Genomic DNA, 16,197 nt, shown 5'->3' on the forward strand with positions numbered 1-16,197 from the left:
GATCTTCCCAGACCAGGGCTTGAACCCATGTCCCCTGCATTGGCAAGAGGATTCTTAACCACTGCACCACCAGGGAAGTCCCTCATCGATATTTTTTTAATGAATTCTTAACTTGAAGTCAGACTCAATATTGAATATCCTTGGCTTTCAGGTAAACTTGAGGTCAATATCCCTTGAATCACACGCCCCTCTGGGGCAAGGGTCCCAGTGCGGGGAGAAGGGAAAACACACACTTAAAGGGAACAGAGCCAGCGTGAGCCTGGCCCTCAGGGCTTCTGCTTCAGCAACTTGGGATCAGACGCCACTCCCAATATGGCGGTGATGGCCACCGAGCAGAGGGGAAGCCCCGGATCACACCTGGCTCCAGTTCTAGCCCCTCCATCTCCAGCCCCACCTCCTACCAGAGTGAGAGCTGCCAGCCCACCCTGAGGAAGGACATGACTTATGCTCACAACAGATCCAGCTCTCCCCCCAAAGGCTCTGGGCACATGTGGTCTGTGTAGGGACATGTCCACATAAGGACACACCTTCAAGACTGCAACAGGTAACTGTTTCACCTAAAGTCATAGAGACAGAGAAAGTTAAGCAAAATGAGAAGGCAGAGGAACTGCTCTCAATTGAAAGAGCAAGAGAAAACCCTTAAAAAAAATAAGTAATGAAAATAAATAAATAATGAAACAGAAAAAAACAATTACCTGATACAGAAATCAAGGCACTGGTAATAAAATGTTAAGTGAATTAGGGAAAAGAATAGATGTACAGAGTGAAAATTTTAACAAGGAGCTATGAAAAAGACCTAATCAGAATGGAAGAATTCAAGAGCGGGGCACAAGGACGTGACCGCCTAGCAGCCTTCTTGGAAGTTCCACTCCAGGCGGCAGTGTCAGTGGACTGTTCCTCCAGGTTGTCCTGTCACTGCTGTCACCAGAAAGATGATCAGAAATCCTTCTCGGGTGACCTGGAAAACAAGAAAATGAGGGAAATTTACAGGGTGTGTTTGATCATGGCAAGCTGAAAAGGCACACTCTTTTTGACATTTCAATGGAGAGAATTCACATTGACCTCACAGTGGTAATTATTTCTCTCCTAAGAAGTTGGACGCATCGATGCTCTCAGATTACACTGCTGCAAATGTCAGGCTGAAGCCTGTAATTCTTTCCTCAGTCCGTTTTCCTGGTACCTGGATGAGACTGATCAGCCTTTTTAATTCCTGGGATTTCCCTTCGGTTTCCTTTAAAAATAGAAATATCACAGGCTACACATTACTCACTTTCCAGCTGTCCTTTTGAGAGGCTCTGACGCCTAGATCTGAGATTGCTGTTTGGGTTGTTAAGAGTCAGTAGAAACTAACTTCTAGTATGAGTGGCCTGAGTGCACAGTCGGGGAACTTGTTTCCTGGGTACAAATATGCCGGTGAGAGGAGATCGGCCTTGAGGTTTGTGTTAACCTTCCCCTCGTAACCACACAACAACGTTCTCGCTTCCTGTTTCCTTCTAGGCCACCAGAGAACCATTCAGCTGCCCAGATACTGATTACCTTATGATTAGGACCCAAAACATGTTATCTGGTTTTCTAATCCTTCCAGATAATTTCCTAGATATTGAAGCAATTTTGAATTAAAGTGAGAGCATTATTCATTGATATCTTGGTCCGACAATGTCCCGTGTTTTTTCCATTAATGGGACAGATCAAGCTTCCAATTCCTAGCAATGGGCCCCTGACTGTGCAAAGTGACTTAAGGGTGTTAAGACTGTCCCTGTTCCAAGAAGTATCTCCTCTGTTCACCTAAGACTCTTCCCCAGAGGTGTGTTTCTTTGAGTTACAGAGGCCTTTATTCACTATCATGTAATAACCTATAATGGAAAAGAATCTGAAAAAGAATAGATATACATATGTGTGTGTACATATATATATAAAGCTGAATCACTTTGCTATGCGCCTGAAACATTGTAAATCAACTATACTTCAATTTTTTTAAATGCACATTTAATAAGAAGGCTAGGTCTGTCACCTGCAGTGGTTAACATTTTTCAGATGTTAGTTGGATGTCCTCTGAAAACCAGCTCGCCATGCTGGGGTGGGCCGTGTGGGTGGGAGAGCCCCTGCCAGGGTCAGGCAGACAAACCTGAACACTGAAAGGAAAAGGGATTTGGCATCGGTGGCATCAAGGGTCTGTCACCTGAAATGTCACATGCTACAGGTGTACAAATCTAATATCTGAAGCCCATAGGGAAAACAAGTATGTCTTTATCAAAGTCCACAGCAGGGTGCATTGTATGACACACACAGCACATCTGGAAGCATCTCAGATTCTTTTCTCCAAGCCCCCTTCCTCATGGTGCCCTTAGGATGAGCCCAGCTCACTAGGGGATAAGAGAACACGTGACTTCACCTTTCTCATCTTTTCCCCCCACTGAATATTATGCTAATTAGCTAACTGACTACTCTCATTAAGCACACTGTGTACCAGCCCCTATACCAAATCCAAGGGGAAGAGTTTCTATCTTCTTCTTTAAATCAACCTGAGGGCACGAAGCAAACTTAAACTGATTCATCTCATTCGTGTTTATCACATTATGTCACACGAAAATTCTGGCAAAATGTGAAAATAATGGGTCTATGATCTTGGTGCATCTGAATGTGATTGACTTGGGAAAAATAGCTCAAAGTAACTTATGCTTAAAAAGTAGGATAGCGTGTCTGCTCATTAAATGTGCATTCTTTCCATTTGAAATATATAAAGCATGATTATTGCCCTCAAAAGAAAATAAGTGAGAGATCATTTCGTTCCTGCTGACTCAGGGCTGGTTTTAGAAAGGGGGTCAGGACAATAATCTCAGAAAGGGTGGGCTCCTTTGATGTGACTCTGGGGGGCTGGGGTGGTGTCACTGCTCCATACAGAGATGGGTGTCTCATCCCATCAGGGTGGGGGGCCAGGTCTCCTCTCAGGCACAACTCCTGTCCCTAAGGGCTGTTGGTGTGGCAGCTCTCTTAAGAAGCTTTGTTAAGAGATGCTGGTTGGTTCAGTAATTGAACCTAAGTGACATCTGCTTGGAGCATCTTTCTCCACCCTCTGTTCACTCTCTCTGTAAACCAGGCTTCTACGTACATGTAGCAACAGTTGTCTCTCAGCATCTAATCCAGGGCTTCGTATAGAGAACTTTTCTCTCCTTGGCACTGACTAGCTGGCGGAACAACGAAGCACGGCCACAGACAATTGTGTTTCTCTTCCCCGCCCTGTGTCATGGTCCTTATGTAGGAGACAAACTATTGAAAGTGTAGGCAAATAATTTCTTACACAACTGACTTATATTTTAAGTACAAGTGAGGAACTCACATTTTAAAGGAGGATCATGGGGGAAGCCCTTGGAATTCAGATTTGCTTTTCTCTGGTTTTATGATAAGAAGTTTAATATATTTAATTCAGTGACTTCGGGGTATAACTGACAGACAGCTCTTTCTTCTTACATATTATGCAAATATAATATTAATTACAAGTCGAGACTTGGGATGTGTGGGGGGATGAGATAGGAAGCAGATTAACACAACTCCCAAATTTGCCCCTGGAGCCTGGCCGGGAGAAAGACCAGCACCTTAGCTTGGTGATTCCCAAGTTCCCTAACACAGTGATACAAATACTGCCCGAGTGAGGTCCAGTTCTTCCACGAACTAGGTGATGAGCAAAACGGGAGGCATCTGGAGTGGTAGAGAAGCTTATGCTTAACGCTTCTTTGGAGGGACCTGCACACGTGGGCAGTGGAGTTGGTGGGAACCACTCCGGCTTGTATCACAGGTGTTGGTGGCACTGGCCCTGAGAAGTTGGATGTGACCGCATTGATATTCCCAATCCATATCAGGAATGCAAATTCTATTCCTTCTGGGGTGTTTTAAAGATCACACTTCTAAATCAAAAAGCCATCTGCACCAGTGCCTTTGGAATAATTGGGTTGGTTTAGAATCCATTTATGAACATTGAAGCCATGACGCGGCCATCACGGCCAATGTTATGATACGATGTTCACGGAGAATCGTCCCTCGGCTGGGACTCAGCCCAGCTTCCTGGGTGTCACCAGCTCTAAAATACATGGAGATGTGGGCTTCTGACTGCTTCAGATCATAAATATGCTAATTGTGAACATCAAGTGACCACAGAACACGTATCTAAAAAAGATACACGGGCATATAAAAATAAAACTAATGGAACCATCAATACTAGCAGAATGTGTTAAAATTGAGGTTAGCACACGGTGTCCAAGGCGGCTGAGGGAACAGAGACTCTGAGGAGCCTGATTTGTGATTCTGCGCCTGAGTGGCAAGGGTGCACTTTGGGAAAATGCAGATGCAGGCGTTGGCACCACCGGAAGGGTGTCCCTGCCAGCTGGGATGCCGGGTCAGCAGCAGGGTGGTGAAAGCAGCGGCTTTGGGGATGCTGTGTGGGGTGACTCCAGGGGAAGATGAGGTTAGCTCAGCTCCTGGTGGCCCAGGGGGAGGATTCCTTCTTGGCAAGCCTTGGGGAGCTGCTGGGCAGAGCCAAGCCTGGACTTTGGATGTCCCAGCGAGCTCCTCTGAAGGGGCCGGGCCCTCAGAGGAGGCAACTCTGAGCGGTTGGCTATGCCCGATTTCTCCTCCATATGCACTGCTTTGGGGAGTGGAGACACGTTTTCCCTGTGGCTTTTTATTATATTTGCATTTTCCATTACAAAATAAAATATCTTTTAAAGAAGGGCCTCTGAACAGAGGAACGACCACTGAACAGAGATGTCGAAAGCCACAAAGGTTCCTGATTGTAATCAGTGGACAGAACATAGGTTAAAACATAGATCTACAGTGTTACAGTCATTTTTTTTGTGCAATGTTTTTATATAGAATGATTTCCCTGAAAATTGGTGTAAGGAACAGAAATTAAAGAGACGAAACCCAAAAGATCTCAAGCCCTTAAGAGGAAATCGGGTGTCCAGAAAACCTACTCTGCCTACATGCACAAAGCACCAGTTTAGCACGTGGATCTGCAGCACGGCTGGTTAGCTGTCTCAGACACAGAAAAGCACATCGTTGGGGTGACTCGGGGAGGACGTGGGATGCTTACAGAACCGGGTGGAGATGGCCTTCTCCAGTTGCTTTTGTCCCACTGGCCCTGGCGGAACTTGAGCCACAAGGCCATCAGGGACCTGCATTGCTAGCAAGGTCCCACCCCTGTCGCGCCGGGCAACCCTTTCACAGGTTCCTGATTTGTTTCTCAGCACTTGAGTCTGCGATGTCTGTTCCCCCTTCCTCTCACTTCACGGCAGCTTCCCAGCTGCTAGTGGCTCCCTCTCTATCTCACTCTTTGGTGTCCCTCCTAACTTGCTGTGACCCGATGTGGCTTCAGATCCTGCTCCTGACGGCTTTATTCTCATGTCACTTTCATGTCCAACCTCCCAAGGGGGGTGGTTCTGACTGGCCTGGTCCATCTTCCCAGGCCAGACACCTTCACAGGTGGCTGATCAGCCTTGCGGCTGATCAGCCTTGCTCACCCACGGACTCATGCCTTGGTTCCACAGGGGTGGTGACTGCAGTGGTGTCCACAGAGAGGGCAGGCGCATTCGCTGGCGGGGCCAGCACGACAGGACAAGAGAGGGCTCAGTGAGCAGGGAGAGTGAGCCTGCTGGAGTCTCCACAGGAAGCTGCCCCAAGGAGGTGAGTTTTGAAGACAGAAAAGATCAAGGGTCTGTTCCAACTGTACTTCAATTAAAAAAAAAAAGTAGATGAAAAAACAAAACAAAAACAATCAAAAAGATCAAGGAGTCCACAGAACGCATTTCCAGGTGAGATGAGAAGGGGTGGGTTATGCAAGGGCAACTTGAGATGAATTTGACCAGAGGACATTGGCATTTGGAAAGGCTTTCTCACCTGATCAAGTTCGAGGTTTCATTGCTTGTGCTCAATGTCAGAAATGAAGCACCCAGGCCCAGCTGGTAGGTTGCATCTGAACCAGGGTGCTAAGCTGAGGGGCAGGTGCCCAGAGCTGTTGATCCAGAGGGGCTGTCTCCTCTGCTTTGGGGAAAGTGCCGTATGGGTTTGCTGCACGCAGCTCCATAAACAAAATTGACCATATCCCATCGTCCCGTCTTACCAAGGAAACCAACCTTTGCATGTAACTCCTGAACTTTCCAGAATTTCTCCCCACCCCCACATGCCAAGTAACTAAAATCCACTTGAAGGCAAGCTCCCTTCTGTGCTTGTTTATCCCCTCTGAGCAAGGAACCAAAAAAACAAGAACAAAAACAAAAAATCACAAGTTGACAAAAGCATGGAGAAGTCAAATATTTTAATGGTATCCATGTTTTTTAAATCATTGAGAGTCAGACCCTCTCCTTCCACAGTCTGCAAAATATTTTGGAATGACCTCAAATTTCACGGAAGGAAAGCCCTTATAGCTTCCTCATGAGGGTGTGAATTCTTTAAGGGTGGGCGCTCTGTCTTTCTTCCTCTGGGATCCCCAGAGCTTATTCTAAGCTCCACCCTGCACACGGCAGAAACGTGATGAACACGGAAGGGTTCTCCTACAGAACACGCAGGGTTTCTCTGCGTGATGGTGTAGTGTATTGATACCCTTCCAGGGTAAGAGCACTGCTCATCCTGATCGTGGGAGCTGGGATATGGCTGAAGTTTGGGACCCAAGGTTGTCTCGTCTTTGCGAGAGTGAAGCCCACTGCAGATTTGGGAACCAGTATTTATACTGCAAATTGCAGCTACTGTTTCTGGAGCTGGTGATAAAAGCAGAACATCTGACCCTAGAATCAGGAGTCCTGGGGTCACCCCAAGCAAGAAAGCACGGGGCTCAGATGATCAGACAACACAAGTCTTCTGGTTCTTTTGAGAAAGACATTATCAGTTATCATGTTTATCACTGCTATTATTTGTATGTATCAATATGCTATTGGCTGAGTGTAGGAAAATCTGGCCATATTTACCAGTTTTATATAAGGAAGTATCAAAGTCAAAAGCAAGTAGTGGGCAGTGGTGTCCACAGACCTGCCTCGTGGAGCCTCCAGAGGACATTCCAGGGTGTCTGCTTCTCTGGGTTCCATGTTTTCCTCTGAGCCTGAGGAAGACTGCTCCGACCTCAGGGCCTGGAAAGGCATTTTTGGACTTACTGCCTCACCCCAGACTTTCTTGGTGAGACATTCTTTGATCCCCAAGGCAGATGGAGCTGCTCTTTCTCCACATGTGTCTAGAACCCTGTTCACTGCATAGAGTAGTTCCCTAGGGCTGCTCTAGCAAAGCACCACAGACTGGGGGGCTTAGACAACAGAACTTATTAGCCATGGAGGCTGGGAGGCTGGAGACCAAGGTGTCTGCTGGGCTGGTTCTTAGGCTGTGAGGGAAGGAACCACTCCAGGCCTCTCCCCTGGGCCATCTTCTCCCTGTCTTTTCACACCGTCTTCCTTTCTGTGTGTCTCCGTGTCCAAATTTCCCTTTGCTAAGGACACCAATTACATTGGGCTAGAGCCCACCCTAATAACCTCTTTTCAACTTGATTTCCTCTGTAAAGACCCTATCTCCAAATAAGGTCACATTCCAGTGCTGGAAGTTAGGACTTCAAATGAACTTGGAAGGGGCTTCCCTGGTGGCGCAGTGGTTGAGAATCTGCCTGCCAATGAAGGGGACATGGGTTCGAGCCCTGGTCTGGGAAGATCCCACATGCCGCGGAGCAACTAGGCCCGTGAGCCACAACTACTGAGCCTGTGCGTCTGGAGCCTGTGCTCTGCAACAAGAGAGGCCGCGATAGTGAGAGGCCCGCGTACCGCGATGAAGAGTGGCCCCCGCTTGCCGCAACTGGAGAAAGCCCTTGCACAGAAACGAAGACCCAACACAGCCAAAAATAAATAAATAAATTAATTAAATAAATTTTAAAAAATGAACTTGGAAGGAACACAATTCAGTAACTCTCCACTCTGAACACCTTATATTTTATATACCGTTCTTTGCTCCTCTCCCCTCAGTAGACCATGAACTCAAAGGCAGAGCCTGGGATCTGGTCTCTGTGTCTTCAGTACTGTGGTTGGAATCTTTAAAGCACTCAGAAAATATGTTTAAGTGAATGAATCAATAAAAAGTAGGTGCTCTGATGACTGTTGTTGAATGAATGAGCTGTTAGCAAATTTATGCTAAGGTGCAATTGACTGATATGAAACCCTTTCTGAAAGCGGGTTTTGTTTGGGTGAGGAGCTGTTGCTCAGGGGAGAGCAAGGCCTGTGGGCTTCTGACAAAGGGGGAAAGGAAGCAATTGATAGCAGCAAAGACCAGGACAGAAAGGGGGTCCCAGGACAAGAAATGCTGATTTTCTATTTTTCCTGGGGCCCGCCCTGCATTTGGGACTTTTAAGAATTTAAAATCTTAATCTTATTACAAAAAATAAAATAAAATAAAATAAAATCTGACCTTGTATTGTAGGTAGGAAGTAATTTGGTAACCAGGTTAGACTCCCTTGGTCAAGGCAAGGTTAGAAGCACCGTTTTCTTTTTTCCTGATTCATTCATTCAGTCATGTTCTCTAAACGCTAGGCTATTAATGGCCCAGCAAAGATTTTGGGATGACACCCACTGTCCCTATTACCTTTTCAGCTGGCTTGTCAAAATTTCATCTTTTTTCTATCTAATAGTCATAAAGGACTATTGCATCCATGAGTGGATGAGGCTGCACAGAAAAGAGGAAAAGACATTTTAAGGGAAATTCTTAACTCGAAAGTTAAAAGACTTCAGAGCAAGCACACATATGCTAATGACATGCAAATTACACACAAATCGTATGCAAATCTATCTCTCATCTATCCAACTCTCTTTCTGCTTTGATGTGGCCCTTGGGAAGCGTCCTCCTGGAGATCATTAATCTAAAGGGTTGATTTAACAGCTTTCTCATTCTTTAACCTTTTGTTATCTAATTGCCTTCATTAGCTGGGATAATGCATAAACACATCCTAGAATTTCGTAAATAAGAGGCCATAATTTCCACAATGGGATTTTTATTTGGTGAGTAGAAAAAAAATATATATATATATATATATAAAATATATACACCCCCCCCACACACACACACATACACATACACACGCACAAAAGCTCCATTTTGAAAGATGTTATAGAAATTAGAATGCAAATAGAAGATGTATTCATAATAGTTATCCCTTTCAAATTAAGTAGATGGATGGAAATGCCATCTTTATGCCATCCTTAAGAATTGTCCTTTGAAATTTATTACTCTATGTCTTGGTAAAGCAAAGCAATCACATTTAGGTACCAAATATGTCTGATGAAAGCTGTCCCGATAGAGAGTGAAATCATACTAACACTCTTATGTGAGTTGCTGGATGTCAGGCAAGTTGTCCATAAATATTCCCTAAGTATTTCTCAATGGTGGCCAAGACCAGGAATATGAAAATATGGAAAAGTACTCAGTGGCAGATTTTCTTCATCACTCCCTGGTCATGGTCTGGCCGCATGATGTAGACAGCAAAGGGTAGCAGAGTGGTGGACTCTGCTTAGAAACTTGATATCCTCAAAGGTCTTATTAACGTTGAATTGCATCTAAAGGAGATGAAGGGGAAAGTTTTACGATGAAGCAACACTCACATTTGTGGGCGTATCTGCAAATACTGTACTTTCCTTTGCGCGTTATTTATCAACGTATTTTCTCACGTACAGATTTACCTAAAAGCTCAACATCTTATCTCATGAGAAGAAAAGAGAATATCCCCAAAGCAGTAGTGCCCTTTCAAAGTGGAGCTGCCATCCCAGGCACTGGGCTGATCTGTAGACAGACAGAGGTAACCGGGCATAAACAAACAAATCCCAAACTTACTTATTTTGCTTAGGCTCATACAATGCAGATTCAAACCCAAGACAATTTAGCTCCAGAGTCTAAGCTTTTAATCACTAGGTTAGGCTGCCTTGTTTTTTAGTAGGCTCACGTGATTCTCTAAAAACTTCAAAAATTTGCTAGTCAAATTTAAGAGTGACTCCAAGGATTAGGTACTGGAGGAGGTCCAAAGCAAATTAGTTACCTTCCGAATTGGGAGGAAAACATACATCCAAAGTGCATTAAGAAATAGAAAAAAATTTTTGCTTATAATCTCAGTGTAGGAAGTGATGGACTAATCTGGTTATCATCTGAGCTGTAGGGGAGTTGAGTTCTGTTCTGCTGGAGATATGAGTGTGCATTACAGATGAAGTGCAGGCCAATTATTCCCAGGGACCAGACTGAAGATTTCAGCTGAAGCAGAACGGAAAATGCCTGAGGTTTTGAAAACTGTAGCCAGGGAAGAAGATAAGGTGGAAGGCAGCCAGACAAAAATCAAAGAGGTCCACAACAGCCTCTCCCGCAAAGCAACCTGTGATCTGCGATGCTGCTGAAAGCACAGGATCCGGAAGGGAAACGAGACAGTTGTCAGTGGGTGGGTCTGCAGCTAGTTTTCAAAATGGGTACGTGCTCCTTCTCGGAGAAGAGCTTTCGGGGCAGTCATGAAAATCCTTTTCGTCAAGCCCACCTTGATTACCTACAGTGCCCTGGGTGGGGGGAGATGGGGCTTCTTCTAACTCAGAGGGGGGCTTCAAAACCCCTTAATCTGTCATTCGGCACCTTCTCCAGCCTGCCTTCCTCTTTTTCCTCCGCCTGCCTTTCAGTTCTACCTCATGCTCAAATACGTACATAATTCTTATTACGTATTCTCTAGCAGCTATCAGTCTTCCTAAGAGGACTCAGTTTTAGCCAGTTGTGAGTCTAGATAAGCAGGAATTGTCACAGAAAGAGCTGTTAATTTCAAGTATAACAAGTGTGGTCCAGAAAGATGGGCTGGAATTGGTTGACAATCTAGAATCTGGCTGAGTGCCCTGGAATACAGAAGATGGGGTGTTTTATGGGGACTTTAGACCAACCTCCTTTCATCAGCAACACACTGATGGTTACTACTGAGTTTGTGGTTAACTAAGATTCTTAGCTGCAAACCCCTGTGTGATTACAGCTCATATCTATTCAGGGGGTCAGAACTTTTCACTTCCAGGAAGGAATCTGTGGCTGTCCTTAAGGGAAGATGCTGTATCGTTTTTCGTCACCAGAATACGGCACCTGCTACTATCTGACGCTTCAGATGTGTTCAATCAAGGTTGAGTGATCAATCAATGAGTTCACTGTATTCTCCAGTTAATTTCTTTCTGTGGTTTGGTGCACCCCTCCACCTTTAACTTTCCTTTAAAAAAACTTTGTACTTTGGAAGAATTTTAGATTTACAGAAAAGTTGCACAGACAATACAGAGTTCCCCTATATCCCTGACCCCATTCCCTTCATCGTAAACATCTTATGTTGCCCTGGTCTGTTAGTCAAGCTAAGAAACTGACACCAGTGCATTTAGTATTAACTAAACTCTAAGTTTTATTTGGACAGCACCTGTTTTTCCATTAATGTTCTTTCTGTCCCAGGATCCCATCAAGGGGACCCCACTGCATTTAGTTCTCATGTTTCCCCTGTCTCGTCTAACCTGTGACAGTCTTCATCTTTCCTTGATTGTCATGACCTTCACAGTTTGGGGGGTACTGGCCAGGTGTCCTGTAGAATTTCCCAAATCTGTGGTTGCACTATGTTTCTTGCACGATTAGACTGGCGTTTGGGGGTTTAAAATATCCTTTTTAAGACATGCAATTCATTTAGCTTTTTCTGGCTTTGTGTTCTTTGCAGATAATGGTTGAGCCTTTTTTCTATGTCATCATCTAAGTTGCCAATAAAGCTAGGTAAGTGTGGGAAAGGACAAGCATCTCTACCAGCTGAAACCCTATTTTATGAATGAGGTGGGTTTGATATATTTCCTTACTAGTGTCTGGCTATTGCAGTTTTCCTTTTAATGGTCCATCCTGAAGTTGTTTTGTTTTGTTTTTTACTGGGATAGGTATCAAATTTACCTTCTTGGACATTCTCCTGTCTTTGCAGACGTGTAATGCGGTTGTGTCCGTGAGATCGTATGTACACGATGTTGGGTTGGCGCACATGCGTTAACACATGTTAAGTCACATATCTGAGTTACTGAATCAGTACATGGTGAAAATTCTGTTGATAGAGTTTGTCAGGATTTCAGCCAGGCATGTAACAAGGTGTCTCACATGCTATGGACAAAACAGAGGGACACAGACCATCAGAGCGGAATGAGGCGACTTTGCTTCTGGTGGAGTGACCATCCCCGAGTGTTGGTTAATGAGCTGGGATGACCCGGGGGATTCTCTAGGAGGGCTTTGCAGGGGGTTCCATTCTGAACTACACTAGTAGCCACAACTTGTAAAAATGCAAAAGGTGGGTAAGAAAAGGAGTGCATGACCCAAATCTGGCAGATTTTCCAGATTTACCTATCTAACTCCTTAGGTGAAAGTCATAACACATCAAAATGATCTTGACTACAGAAGTTTTCTAGGCCAAACTAACTAGAAAGAATAATGTAAACTTACATACCAATATCCAATTTTTCATGAGTGCTTTAGTTTTCTGTGGCTCCCATAACAAAATAACGCAAGCTCAGTGGCTTAAAGGGCAGAAATGTATTGTCCCCCAGTTCTCAAAGACAGAGAGCTGAGATCAGCTGGGCTAGTTCCGCCAGAGAGCCCCAAGGGAGAATCTGTCCCATCCTCTCTCCCAGCTCCTGGTGGTTTGCTGGCAGGCTTTGGTATTTGTTGGTGTGTAGAAGCATCACCCTATCTCTGCTTGCATCTTCCCTGTGTGGTGTCTGTGTCCAAGTTTCCCTTTTTATAAGGATACAGTCACATTGGATTAGATACCCATTCTACTCCACCATGATGTCATCTTAACTACCTACATCTGTTATAAGCAAATAAGGTCACATTCTGAGGTCCTGGGGGTTAGGATTTCAATATATGACTTTTGAGGGCACACAATTCAACCCATAACAAAAATTAGTGGTTTATAGCAAAACTTAGTGGCTTAAATCACACAAGATTTATTGTGCTCACAAATCGCGTAGGTCTGGAGGTCACACAGAGCCCAGTGGGAATGGTTCGTCTCTGCTCCATGATGTCCGGGGTCTCACCTGGGAAGACTCCTGGTGACGCCCTGGCTGGAAATCATCTAAAGGCTTGATGGCTCACACGTCTGGTGCCTGGGCTGGGATGCCTCAAAGACTAGGACTGCAGACCTAAGCACCTCCCTGAGACCTCCCATGCGGTTGGGCTCCCACCCAACATGGCTGCCTCCAGGTCATCAAACTCCCACCCGCCAGCTCCAGGCTCCCCAGGTGAGAGCTCCAGTGAGTAACGCAGAAGGTGTGTTGCCTTTCATGGTCCAGCACTGGAAGTTACAGAGCATTACTTCCTCATACTCCTGGCATAAAACCATTGCAGGCTACCAGATTCACGGGAAGAGGAATTCAATTATACTTGTTGATGGGGGAGTGGCAGAGTCATATTGTGGAAAGACAGGTGGAACAGGAGTTATTGAGGGGGCATTTGGGGGAAGTACAGTCGACCACAAACCGTCCTCCTCTCCACAGAGTTAGGGCTGGTTGGTTGTGAGGTAATCTTATATGGCCTGCCTTTTGGGATTTCTTTCTTTCTTTTTCTTTCTTTCTTTCTTTTTCCCTTCCTCCCTTCCTCCCTTCCTTCCTTCCTTTCTTTCTTCCTTCCTTCCTGTTTTTCTCTCTCTCTTTGTCTCTTTCTTTCTTTCTCTCTGTTTTTCCTTTTTATCTGAATTCCTTTGGTGTATTCCCCATTCTTTCTTGATGCAATTTTTCCATAGGGAAAAAAAAATCTATTTAAAAATTCATCCTATGACATACAAGAATACTAATTCAAAGTTTCTGTTCTGTGGGACCCAGAATAAATCATACCAGACCCTGGTGAGACTTACAAAAAAGGTTTCGAAAGTAAGAGAAAGCCAAAGTAAAAGGAAAGTCCTGGCGTACATGCAACAATTCAGTGTCTGTGCTCAAAGCAAACCACTGCAAATAGCTTTTTGTTTCAAAGAAGATTGCACAAATCCTCATGTAAAAATCAGTACATAGTGTTTTCATCTCAGGGAGAGAAGATACAGGGCATATTATCTGTTAGAGTAGAAACTGAAGACAAGCCTTTTCTGTCTTGAGATTGTGAGGCTAGCATTAAGCAACAATAATTCAAATTCTTCCCAGGCCTCAAAGAGCCCTGGCTCACTCTCACCATCTTGACACCACGGGAAATTCCAGGTATGCTTTTCTTCATCAAAGAAACAGGGTTATAGCTTTTCCAAGCTGTTCATGACAGGCTTTCATCCTCTCATCCCTGCCTTCTCGGTTCATATGTGGTGAGAATGGCTGTTCATATTCTCCTGCTGATTGTCCATGGTGGCTGCTGGAAACTTGCTTCCAGAAAGTTCACCTTCTTCCAGGACAGTTAGCCCTCTGATGGCTCAGGAATGTCCTCTCCCCACTGACCCGAATCCACCTCATCCTACATGCAGAAGGGTGACCTAGTCGTCATTATGGGTTCAGTTGAGAATGGTCTCCCGGACGTGTCCTCCGCAGCCCCATCCTCCGTCAGAACCCAGGCCCCACACAGCCCCAGAGAGGGATGCACACACGTGCCGCTGTGACAGACGTTACTGGCCAGTCCACCGTCACAGCCTCTGTGACATGTAGGGTGTTCCTGCTGCAGTTAGAATCGATGTTTAGATAAAAACACATCCACTGCTTCCTTGGGGCTTGTTTCTCTGTCTTCTTGAATTAAAGGCTAAGTTTACTTCTATTTCTTTAATTCTTAATAATGAAAATACTTTAGGGTGAGATGTTTGCCTCTCAGGGCAGCTACTTAGTGGTCTCAATGTTTTATTATAAAACAATAGTTACCAGATGATCCAGCAATCCCACTCCTGGGCATGTATCCAGAAAACAGGAAAACTCTAATTTGAAAAGATACATGTACTCCAATGCTCATAACAGCTCTATTCACAATAGCCAGGACATGGAGGCAACCTAAGTGTCCATCGACAGATGAATGGATAAAGAAGATGTGGAACATATACACAATGGAATGCTACTCAGTATTTTAATAATTCTTCTGAGGCTTGTTTCTGTTATTTCCCCCCATTTTTCCCACTACAAGCATCACTCTTGCATGTATCTCTCATTGGGATCACACTGGGGAGTTTCTTCAAGGAGGGCACGTAGATGTGACGTAGAGAAACTATTGGAAATGCACATTTCTAACTTCAACAAACGTTGCCCAATTGCCCTCAAGGTAGCAATTCACACTCAGAGGTTGGAGTTTTAACTGTAATCTTTTTTTTTTTTTTTTTTTTTTGAAATTTGAGTCTCAGATTTTTTTTTTTTAATTTTATTTATTTATTTATTTATTTATTTATTTATTTATTTATTTTTGGCTGTGCTGGGTCTTTGGTTCGTGCGAGGGCTTTCTCCAGTTGCGGCAAGTGGGGGCCACTCTTCATCGCGGTGCGGGGACCGCTCTTCATCGCGGTGCGCGGGCCTTTCACTATCGCGGCCCCTCCCGTCGCGGGGCACAGGCTCCAGAAGCGCAGGCTCAGCAGCCGTGGCTCACGGGCCCAGCCGCTCCGCGGCATGTGGGATCCTCCCAGACCAGGGCTCGAACCCGTGTCTCCTGCATTAGCAGGCAGATTCTCAACCACTGCGCCACCAGGGAAGCCCAACTGTAATCTTTTATTAATCATATCTGGTTTGCAAATGTTCAGAGTATATGGCTTATGTTGTGGAATCCTACAGAAACAAAAAATATTATTGTATTACCTTTTATTTGAATCTAACAGATCTTCAAGTTTTTATTTTCTTTTTTTTAAATTGAAGTATAGTTGATTTACAATGCTGTGTTAGTTTTAGGTGTACAGCAAAGTGATTCAGAGATATATATATATATATATATATATATATATATATATATATATATATTCTTTTTCAGATTGTTTTCCCTTATAGATTATTACAGGACATCGAGTATAGTTCCCTGTGCTATATAGTAGGTTCTTGTTGTTTATCTACTCTATATACAGTAGTGTGTGTACATTAATTCCAACCTCCTAACTTATCCCTCCTCCCAGATCTTATTTTAAGTTTTTGATACCCTATTTTTGATACATAAAGGTTCATAGTTCTTTTTATTTTCCATTTGGATTATCCCCTTTATCAACATTTCATAATGTCAGTCTCATTTAATTTTTTT

This window comes from Balaenoptera acutorostrata, chromosome 18 (genome assembly GCF_949987535.1).
Source record: "Balaenoptera acutorostrata chromosome 18, mBalAcu1.1, whole genome shotgun sequence".
Classification (NCBI taxonomy): domain Eukaryota; kingdom Metazoa; phylum Chordata; class Mammalia; order Artiodactyla; family Balaenopteridae; genus Balaenoptera; species Balaenoptera acutorostrata.